General features: G+C 54.1%; 1 protein-coding gene across 5 annotated transcripts in view; it reads left to right on the top strand.

Moving 5' to 3' along the window:
- CROCC2 (ciliary rootlet coiled-coil, rootletin family member 2) overlaps positions 1-10,867 on the top strand; it is a 75,802-nt gene that overhangs the window by 614 nt on the left and 64,321 nt on the right. The gene's annotated exons all lie outside the window — the stretch shown is intronic.

The raw sequence follows: 10,867 nt of genomic DNA, 5'->3' as shown, positions 1-10,867 counted from the left end.
TTGTGGGTGACAGGGTTCAGACGACCCCCAACACTGCTGTTCTGGGATATAGTCGACTGCTTTTTCTGGCAGAGTGTGGGTGCCCCTGGGAGCTGCCCTGGAGAGGTGTTTGCCATCTCTGAGCTTGGTGGCGGGTGTGGTCCATCCCTCTGTCTATCCTGTGAGCCCAGAAGTTCTAGCTCTGTATTTCTTCCTCCTGCCCACCTGCTTAACAACAACTATAGTAATAACGACTGGGAATTATCCCAGAGGCCCCTCTGCCCTTCACTCCCTACTTCCCAGATCCAACCCCCTGCCCAGCCCTGCGACCCCACCCCCTTAGGTGGGCCCACCCGGCCATCACCTGGCTCCAGCCACCACAGCCAGGCAGTCCCCACCCCAACGGATCTCTCAGGGAGCCCTGTGACCCTTGGTGCCCCAGCTGACTCAGAGTCGCTTATTAACCCAGATCTTGGGACCTCGATACCACACTGTAGAGGGTTGACGTGGCCCTATCTGAGCAACACAGGTCACCAGAGAAGGGCAAGTGCCCACAGTTGGTGCCAGGAGACTAAATAACATGGTGGAGTCACCGCACACATGCACACACGCACATGCATGCACACACACACACACATGCCCACACAGGACAGAGCGTGGCAAGGGCGGGGTATTTGAATCAGGTGATGCAACAACACAGAGGAGGCGGCCCTGGTGGGGGGGGGTGACTTTCTCTGTCCAGCTCTGATGGGGTCTCAGCTCTCTGAGGGTCTGAGTGTGGGGCTGACCAACAGTGGAGGGAGGGAGGAAGGGCTTGCACATGCAATTTCCCAGATGCTTTCAGCCCGGCATCCCTGCCCTCCTGTGAGGATTCTATCATCCCTTTGGATTCAGGAAAACCGAGGCTCAAGGGTTGAAGCAAGTTGCTATGGTTACGGGCTGGTTTGAGGGAGAACCCCGGGATGGTGCTGACCTCTGGCAGTGGTCATCGGTGCGTGGCACGCGTGACTCGCGGATGCTTCTCTCCCAAACTCCTGCTGCCCACCAGAGACTGTCGTCTGACGGCCCCGCGGAGCCCTGGCGAGGTCCGCTCTGCCTGCCCCACCAACACCTGTTATTTGCACTGTGGTGATTGAGATCTCGGAGCAATTACACCAGAGGGAGCAGGCAGGCGGGCGCCACAAGATGCCCAGATAGCCCAGTCCAGATGGGGCAGCAGGGCCAGAGGGATCCCCAGCCCCTCCAGCTACAGACACGGAAGCTGAGGGGCGGGGGCAAGGTGTGGCTTGAGGATGGGGGGCCTCTGAACATGCTCCCATGCCTGGAGAAGCTCTGGACGCCCCGCTCCCTCCAGCCAGAGTGGCTGCTCTCCTTTGCACTCTCCTCGACCTCTGCACAGTGTCCCGGAACGCCAGCACCGCCCCCTTCCCCCCAGAACTGGATTCTCAGATGGTCGGGACCCAGGGCAGAGGAAGCAGGCTGCTGCAGAGGAGCCCTGGGGGGAAGCCTAGTGAGAGAGGATGTGTGATTCTGGACCCCGTTTCTCTAAAGCTATGGGACTTTTCAGACTATTTCTTTTGGTTAGGTTTTAATTAATGGTATTTTTCTAGGAATTTATCCATTAGATCTAAATTTTCAAATTTACCAGGAGAAGTTGTTCCTAATATCTTCTTACTGTCCTTTGGATGTCTGAGCATCTGAAGCATGGTGACCACCTGTCCCTGGGTGTGGAGGGGTTTGAGACCCAGTACTTCAGGTGCAAGATCCGAGGAAGTCCCGAGTTGGTCACCCTGAAGTGATGACCCTTTTCATTTCGGATGCCGGTCGCCTGTTGATCCTCTCTAATATTTTGACTTCTATTTCATTAGTTGATGTATTTATTATTCCTTTGCTTTTCAGGTCTCTGTGTTTGTGGCTCATCTAATTTTCTGAGATGTGTGCTTAGCTCATTGATTGGCAGCCTTCTTTTGTTTCATTTCTTTTTTTACTTTTTTAAAAATTGTGGTAAAATACACATAACATAAAATGCACCACTTTAACCATTTTTAAGTGTGCAGTTCAGTGGCATTAAGTACACTCACATTGTTGTGCAACCATCACCACCATCCATCCCCAGAACTTTCTCATCCTCCCCAACTGAAACTCTGTCCCCATTAAACAGTGACCTCCCATCCGCCTCCCCCAGACCCTGGCTCCCACCATTCTACTTTCTGTCTCTGTGAATCTGACTACACTAGAGACCTCAGATAAGTGGAATCTTTGTCTTTTTGTGTCTGGCTTAATTCAATTAGCATAAGGTCCTAAATGTTAGTCTATATTATAGCATCTGTCAGAATTCCCCTCCTTTTTAGGGTTGAATAATATTCCATTGTACAGATAGATCACAGTTTGTTTGTCTGTTCACGTGTTCCCAGACAGTTGGGTTGTCTCCATCTTTCGGCTTTTGTGAATAATGCTATCATGAACACGGGTGAGCAAATATCTGCTCGAGTCCCTGCTTTCAGTTCTTTGGGGTACATGCCCAGACGTGGAATTGCTGGATCATATGGTAATTGTGTTTAATTTTTGGAGTTACCTCCATATTGTTTTCCATGGCAGCTGCACCATTTTACATTCCCACTTTCTTCCTTTTTTTCCCTAAAGTATGCATTTCCCTCCAAGCAAGGCTTTAGCTGCATCCCACAGTTTGGACATAATAAATTTTCAATATTATGCAGTCAAACTGTTTTCCAGTTTCCACTGTGATTTTTTATTTTATCCATGGATTATCTGGAGGTATAAATAGCTTAATTTCCAAACATATAGAGATTCAGTTGTTTGTTTTTTTCACATCTAGCTTAACAGTCCTGTGCTCAGAGGTTTTGTTTTGAACGTCGTAGAGTGGGGAAGCCTGCTAACATCCAAGTGGAAATGAGTGGAGGCCAGTGGACGTGTGGGTCTGGTTCCAGGGAAGAGCTCCATGCTGGGGTTGTTGGCACGTGGAACTGGGTGGGACCCCACAGGGGTGAGCGTGCATAGAAAGAGGAGATGGGGCAACTCCCACACTTACTGATGGGGGAGACGAGAAGGAACCAGCCAGGAGATCAGGATGAGGTGGCCAATGAGGTGAGAAGCACTGGGAGAGTAGGGGGTCAAGAAGCCCCCTGAGGAGAGTGTGTCCGGGAGGAGGCAGCAATCGTCAGCACCAAACGCTGCCAACAGATCAAGCACAATGGAGACTGTGGGTCACTGGATTCAGAGACACGGAGGTCATGGTGACCTTGATCGCGAGGGTACCTCATGGGGCATGTATGAACAATTTTTTTTTTAGTAGGGTGAGGATAAATTAAGACACTTTGTGTCAACAAGAATGGTCTGATAGAGAAAAATCACTGATACATAAGAGACAAGGAAGGATTGTTGCAGCAATGTCTTAAGTGAGTAAGAGAAGATGAGGTGGGATAGGGTGGGATGAGATGGGGTGGGGTGGGGTGGATTGGAGTGGGATGAGGTTGGATGGAATGAGATGGGGTGGGATGGGATGGAGTGGGTTGGGGTGGGATGGGGTGGGATGGGGCGGAGTGGGATGGAATGAGGTGGGGTGGGATAGAGTGAGATGGGGTGGGATGGAATGAGATGGGGTGGGACGGGGTGGGACGGGGTGGGATGGGGTGGGGTGGGATGGGGTGGAGTGGGATCGGGTGGGATTGGGTGGGATGGGATGGGATGAGATGGGATAGAGTGGGATGGCATGGAGTGGGATGGCATGGGATGAGATGGGGTGGGGTGCGATGGAGTGGGATGGGGTGGAGTGGGAGGGGGTGGAATGGGATGGGATGGGATGGAGTGGGATGGGGTGGGATGGGACAGGGTGAGATGGAGTGGGATGGAATGAGTGGATAGATGAATTAGAGCAGAGGTTGGCAAACTTTTTCTTGAAAGAGTCAGATAATATTTCAGGCTTTGCAAAACACCAAGTTTCTGTAGCAACTACTCAACTCTGTAACTGGAGCATGAAGGCAGCCATAGACAGTACATAAACAAACGGGTGTGGTTATATCCCAGTGAAGCTTTATTTACAAACAAGTGGCAGGCTGGATTTGGCCTACAGACTGTAGTTTGCTGACCTCTGGATTAGAGGATGGATGAATAAACAGATGTGCAGGTGGGTAGGTGAAGGGACTGTCATGCAGATCGTGATAGATGGTCAAATGGGTGGATGAGCATGATGGATAAGCGGTAGATTGGAGAATGGATGGAAAGACATTGCATACAAAATGTGTGGGTAAGAACAGAACCCCATAGTCCAGAGACTGGCGTTTGAGATGAAAAATCACTGGATTTAGTTTCCACTTTTGGTTGAAGAATTGCGTGCGTAGAGAAAAGTGCAGCCATCCCAAGCATGCAGCTTAACCGAGCCCACCCACCTGACTAGCACCCACATGTAGTAGAGCATTATCAGAACGCCAGAAGCACCTCAACCTGACAGAGACTTATCTTGCCTATTTGGGAACTTTATAGAACTGGAACCATATATGTATGCGCTCTGTGGTGCAACACCACATTTGTAAAATTCACCCAGAATGTAGCACGCAGATATGGCTCACTTGTCCTCATCAAAATATAGCATTCCATCATGTTAATATACCTCACTTTTCATCCACTTTATTGTTAATGGCCATTTGAGTGGTTTCCAATTTGGCCTGAAATGAATAGCACAGCCACAAACACTCTGGTACATATCTTTGGGTGCCATATGCGTACGTCTCTGTTGGGTATACACCAAAAGTGGGAATGCTAGGTCATAGTTTGCATATGTTCAGCTTTAGTGGATACTGTCAACTAGGTTTCCAGAAAGGCTGTACCGATTTACAGCGTGTGAGGGGCTGGTTGCCAACCCTGGGCATTGCCTGCCATTTCCTACCTAGCCATTATGGTGAATGCCCAGTGGTATTGCATTGTGATGTTAACTATCACTTACCTGATGATTAATGGAGTTGAGTACGTTTCTCTGTGCTTATTGGCCACTTAGATATCTTTTTGGTGAAGTGTCTGCTCTAAAATTTTGCCCTTCTTTCTTTCGGGGTGCCGTCTCTTTTTATTATTGATTTGAATTTGATTGTTTAATCTAGAAACGAGTCGTTTACTGAATACACGCATTGCAAATATCTTCTGTAGCTGGTCTTTTCATCGTGTAATGGTGTCTTTGGAGGAGCATTCATAATTTTAATGTAACACAATTTATCCATTTCCCCCTCATGTTAGTGCTTCCTGTGGGCTGTTTAAGAAACACACTTCGGCTACTCGAAGGTCACAAAGATGTTCTTCTATATTTTCTTTTAGAAGCTTGATGTTTTACTTGCACAGTTAAATCTGCAGTCCATTGGGAATTGATCTCTGTGTGTGGTTTAAACCAGAGACCACCAGCATTTCCTCCCATATGGATATCCAGGGGACCCAGCCCCATCATTTCCCCACTGCCCTGCTGTGTCACCCTTGTCACAAACCAGGTGTATGTGCGTCTCTGTGCCTGTGTGCATGCGTGAATGTGTATTTATGGATATGCTTCCAGAGTTTATGATCTCTTTCACTGGTCAGCTTGTCTTCACACCAACACTCTGTGTTAATTAGGGCAGATTTGTAACATGTCTTCACATCCGGGGCATGACTCCTCGGCCTTATTCTTCTTCACCATCACCTAGGGAGATTTGACTCTTCTCATTTCCACATGAATCTTAGAACCAATCTGTCAATTTCTATAACATAAAAGCCGTGCTGGGCTGCGGACTAGCATTTTATTGACTTTATAGATTAATTTGAGGAGGACTGACACCTTTACAATATCTAGTCTTCCAATTCACGTACACAATCTTTTCTTCCATCGAAGCTTTTCTCAATTTACTCGACTCTCAACTCTCAATGGAGAGGTCTTGCACGAGTTTTGTTATCACACTTCCTCCGAGGTCGTTGATGTGTTGGGATGCTGTGACCATTTTAAAAACGAAAGCAGGAGAAACTGGCTCTTTTGAGGCTCCTCAAATCTCTGACTTTGTTACTCCAGCTCCAGGCAGCTACGAAAAGCTCTGTTGGCTGCTCTTTCCCCATCGACAGCCCTGCTTGGGCCAAACTCAGAGCATCTGCCCCCAGCCCGGGACGACCACAGCCCATCTCGGATGCTTTCTACTTCCTCCAATTTCAGTCCCTCTATCTCATTGCTTTCAGAGCTCTCTGACATCTTTAAAAACAGATGCTTCATAGTTTAGCTGGCTGTTCTAGTTGCCATGGAGGGAGGGCTGGCTCACTGCGTCCTCCCGCATCCTTCCCAGAAGGCAAATTCTGGATCTCCGGATTTTAACTTCTTGAGGACAGTATCTCCACCCACAGGTTTTGTAAGACCCTGGGAATTCCCCAGGAGAAGGAAAGGACTTCTTGTGGCGGAATTTCTGTCATCAAAAGATTAAACATGTTTCCAAAGTGGGGAGCCTGAGCGGGGAGGGGAGGAAAAGGAAGGTAGAGAGGGAGGAGGGGGGGAAGGTGCTGTCAGGTGGTCCTGGAAGGAGGGTGGGCACAGTGAGGGAGTCATCGGGGAGGGCAGCGTGGTGTCCTGCTTCTGGTGCCAGCTCTTTGTCACTGGTGTCGCTGGTCATTTCTGCCTCAGTGTCGCCATCTGTACAATGGGGTGAGACAGATGGTCACCGGGGCCCCCCAGAGCCTGAGTGAGAAGGGCTCACCCACGGGAGAGGAGCTGGGATGATTTGAGAGCGCTGTGGTGTGGCAAGCACTCATCAGTCACCTGCCAAGGGCCAAGCCCTGTGCCGCGCCCGAGCAAACCAGGGAAGGAGGAGGAAGCGCTGGCCCACCTCCGAATCTCCCATCCACTTGTACCGACGCAGCCAGGGTCACTGCGCAAATCACACGGGCCACATCCCCCTCCTCATTCAGAAACACCACTCCACTCGCCCCGTGGTCCAAGGATGGGGCCCCACAGTCCTCAATGGGACATTGAAGGCCTTCACAGCTTCCTCTCCTGCCTCATTCACCCCCATCCCCACCCTTCCGCCCCCAGGCCCCACACGGATTTTGGAGACCTGTGCTTCCACTGTTCCCTCCACCTGGACACCTGACCTGTGTCCCCTCTAGCTGTCAGACTCTTACTCATTCTTCAAGGTCCAACTCTCCTGCCACCTCCTCCAGGAAGCCTGTGGGCCCTGGGGACACAGAAGCAAACAAGATAGACAGGCTCTTTGCCCTCCAGAGTGTTCCTTGATATGAGTCATTTTGCGGTTAGTGATTCATACCTTAGGCTGCATTTTCAATCATTTGTGTAGTGACCTCGGTCTGAGCTCGCTCGAGTGCTGGGGACTGGGGCTGGGGGTACAGAGGTGAATGCCCAACGCCTGGTTCAATGCCTGGCCGGGCATTATTATTATTATTATCCTTTATTATTAGCTGGGGACCAAACTGCCACCCACAAGAAGCATGAGCCTGCCCTGGGGTGACGCCCAGGGGACAGAGTCCTCACCAAACGCAGAGATGGAAACGGAGCAGTGCTGAGATACAGCACATCAGGGGCCAGGTGTTACCCCAGACACAGAGAAGCTCTTTTTCCTGAGGAAACGGAGCCTGGCAGGCGGCCACCCCACCCAGGGCCCTCTCTGCAGCAGGCCAAGCCGCGGAAGGACAGCAAGCAGACGTCCGGTGGCTGCACTTGGCTGGAGGCCCTGTCCTCAGATGTGTTCTTCAAGCTGTGCCCGCCCCTGGCGAAGGCCAGAGCCTGCCACCTGGGGATGCAGGGAGGTCTGTGGGAATGCCTGGTGCACAGGCGGAGACGGGGGAGGAAAGTGGGCAGCCGGGGCAGGGGGGCCACACCGGGGAGGAGCCCTGAGGACGCCCGTCAGCTGAGTCCTGCTCTCTGGCCACTGGGAGGATGCTGGCTCACCAGTAACCAACGTTGTGGGCGTTTAGGGTCCCGCAGGTGGGGTCCCAGTCCCAACACTGCCGCTTGGGAGCGGGTGACGGAGCAAGTCCCCAACATCCTCACCTATAACGTGGAGGCAAGAAGCTGCTGATTCAGATCAAGGTAACAGATATGAAAACGTTTACTAAGAAACCTTGAGTGGTGACTGTCCCTAAGCATCCTACACACCCTGCTTCACTTCACCAACCAGTCACACATCCTTCACTTTTCTAGAGCGTACCAAGCCCCCAGCCTCCATTCTCTAAGAGCTTGGCAGACGCGGCCTCCTGCAGTCCCGTCGTGGCCACACGGTGGCAGTGTTGGGGACAGGCGCCCAGACCCACACGGCTGGTGGGCCATCCCATCCACCCCACAGAGGGGCCCAGGACAGCCCTGGAACTCTGACTCCCTCACCCTGCTCCTGCCCCAGCAGGGTGCAGCCTGGGTCCTGATTGAGTCAGGGGCACCCGCTGGACGCTGTCTCTCCCAGGGTGACCTTAAATAGATGTTTTCGTGCCCTCCCTCCTACTGGGCTCATCTGGACCCTCCCTGGTCCACCCAGGGGTCTCCCCAACTAGGATCCAGGTGTGGGAGCCTCATCTTCCTCTGTCCCGAAGTCGTTGGGCTCCTTTTGCAATCCATCCTTCTCTCTCCTGGGAACCAGGACACAGGCTGTCTCTCCCCCAAGCCCTGAGCAGCCTGGAGAGTCAGCAGGAGCCACTCGGGGAGTTCTGACCTGGCTACCAGCAAGGGGAAGTAGTGAAATTGGTCTGACGCGTGATTGCATTTGTGATCTACAACCCCACCTGCCGTCCAGAGGCTCTGTCCTCATCTGTGAAAATGGGGGGCGGGGGTCCCAGAGGCCCCACATTCCATCCTCCACAGAGCTGCAACCTCAACTCTGTGGGACACACCGCCCCCCTCCATTTTCACAGTGGAGGACACAAGACTTAGCAGGGCAGGTGACACACCAGGGTCACACTGCTGGTGGCAGAGCAGGGACTCCAGCCCAATTCTCCTAAATGGGAGTCTTGCTCTGATCCAGGGCTGGGGAGACAGGGTAGCCCACGTTCCTCTAGGGTGGGGCCCTCCCCCTCTACACAGCCACAAGTGAGAGGGCAGCCCCTGCAGGTTTCACGTACACAGCCCCGCTAGGCAGGGCCCACGGGTGGCGCCTGCCACAGGGGCTGTGACCCCATTGAGGTCTTTAGTGCTGGCTGAGCTGAAGGGGAGGGCGCTGGGGGCAGGAGGGAGGGGCATGGCCCAGCTCCACTGAGTCTGGGGTCTTCTGGGAAACTGATGTCCAGCACTGGTGTCCCCTCTGACATCCAGCACTGGTGTCCCCTCTGACGGACTGAGGCTGCCGTGGGGGGACCTTCCAGAAGTCTCCTCGTGCACTGCCCGGTCACAGGAAGGACACCAGCCCGGGCCTGCGGGGCCACAGGTGGCGGACAGGAAGGTCTCGGGGTGGGGGCGGCAGAACCCCTCTGGGCCAGACTCGAGCCGGCGGAAGTGGCGCGCGGAGGGGTCCCAGACCCTCGCGCCGGCCTAACTACACGCCGTGGACGGAGCCCCTCCTCCCAGCTCCCCTCCCTCCCCTCCGGTGGTGTCCGCGGGGCGGGGCGGGGCTGCCCTCACACCCCGCCAGCCCCGCCCCCTGCGCCCCCAGCCCCGGGGCCCCTCCGCACGCGTCCGCCCTCCGCCGCTCCCCTCCCCCGCACCCCCCTCGGCTGGAGCTGGGCCGCGGCCCATCGCAGGCACCGGGCCACAGCTGGAACCCATTACGCCCCCAGCGCCTCTTGGGACGTCTCGGCTAATAAGTGACCCTCTGTAAATGTTAGGAATGAGTCAAGTTTATGCCGCTGCTGCTTTCCCGTTAGCGGGTGGCGCCGCGGATGCCCGGGGGAGCGGGAGGGAGGGCGGGGAGGGCCGAGGAGCAGAGTCCTTCCTGGAGCTCACGGCGCTGCGCGGGGCCTGGGGTGGTTCTCGGCACCCCGCTGGGCCTCAGTTTCTCATGTGCAAATAAAGGGTTCAGGGCAGACAATGGCTGAGCCTCTTGCAGCCGCCATTCCTCCCATCAGGGCAGGAGAGGCCATTGGTGGTCTTCCTCACACCCCACCCCCCACCCCACCCCCACCCCCATCCCCGGCAGGAGGCTGCTCACCAGCCACCTAAGACTGAAGGGGGTCACCTGTAGGAGTGTTGAGTGAAGGCGCCTCCTCAAGACCCCAGGGGACTCACATGCAAACACCCAGGAGAGAAGAAAGGCCCGCAGCCTGAAGGAGGGCAGAGTTCCAACTCCCTCCGCTCACCCTGGAGGGCAATGGGGTTCAGTCCATGGCATTTGCTCAATGAGTGCCCATCACTGGGTTGCTACTGGGGATCAGAAAGGGACCTCACGAGGTGTCATGTAGGAGCCTGAGTCTTGGGGTGACGTTTAGCAGTCTGTCACTGGCCCAGAAGAGTGGTCATTGTGTTCTGGGGCAGGGGTGGGAGGGGGTGTCCTGATGGAGGAGCAGGCCTTATGTCCAGGGAGCAGTAGAGGAGGATGTGTGAGAAAGAGGCTAAGCTGGGGTCTCAGGAGGCGGGAGCGGGCTGAGGGTGTGTGGGCGCGCGGTGCAGGGAGCAAGGGTGTTCCCAGGAAGTCCTCCAAGAGAGCTGGGAGGACATGGGAGGAGGGGGGTGACAGGCAAGTAGGAGGCTGTAGGTGGTCACTCACCAGGACTCGGAGGGAGATTTGGGGAGTCATAGGTTAGAGATGTGCTGGCCCTCTGAGGGGCTACAGGGGGAGGGCTTCTGGGAAGCCGGAGGAGGGGAGGGTCTGGGCGTGTGGCATTGAGTTTGGGGGGGGGGCGGCGTGTAGCAAGAGGACTTCGCCACCCTGAAGAGTCATTGGAAGTGGACATCCATCTCTGGGGCCCCATGGGAAGTGTCCAGCCACCCTTTTATTTT

This window comes from Equus quagga, chromosome 17, assembly GCF_021613505.1.
Source record: "Equus quagga isolate Etosha38 chromosome 17, UCLA_HA_Equagga_1.0, whole genome shotgun sequence".
Classification (NCBI taxonomy): domain Eukaryota; kingdom Metazoa; phylum Chordata; class Mammalia; order Perissodactyla; family Equidae; genus Equus; species Equus quagga.
The sequence above is the reverse complement of the archived record's forward strand: the minus strand, read 5'-3'. Positions and strand labels throughout refer to the sequence as shown.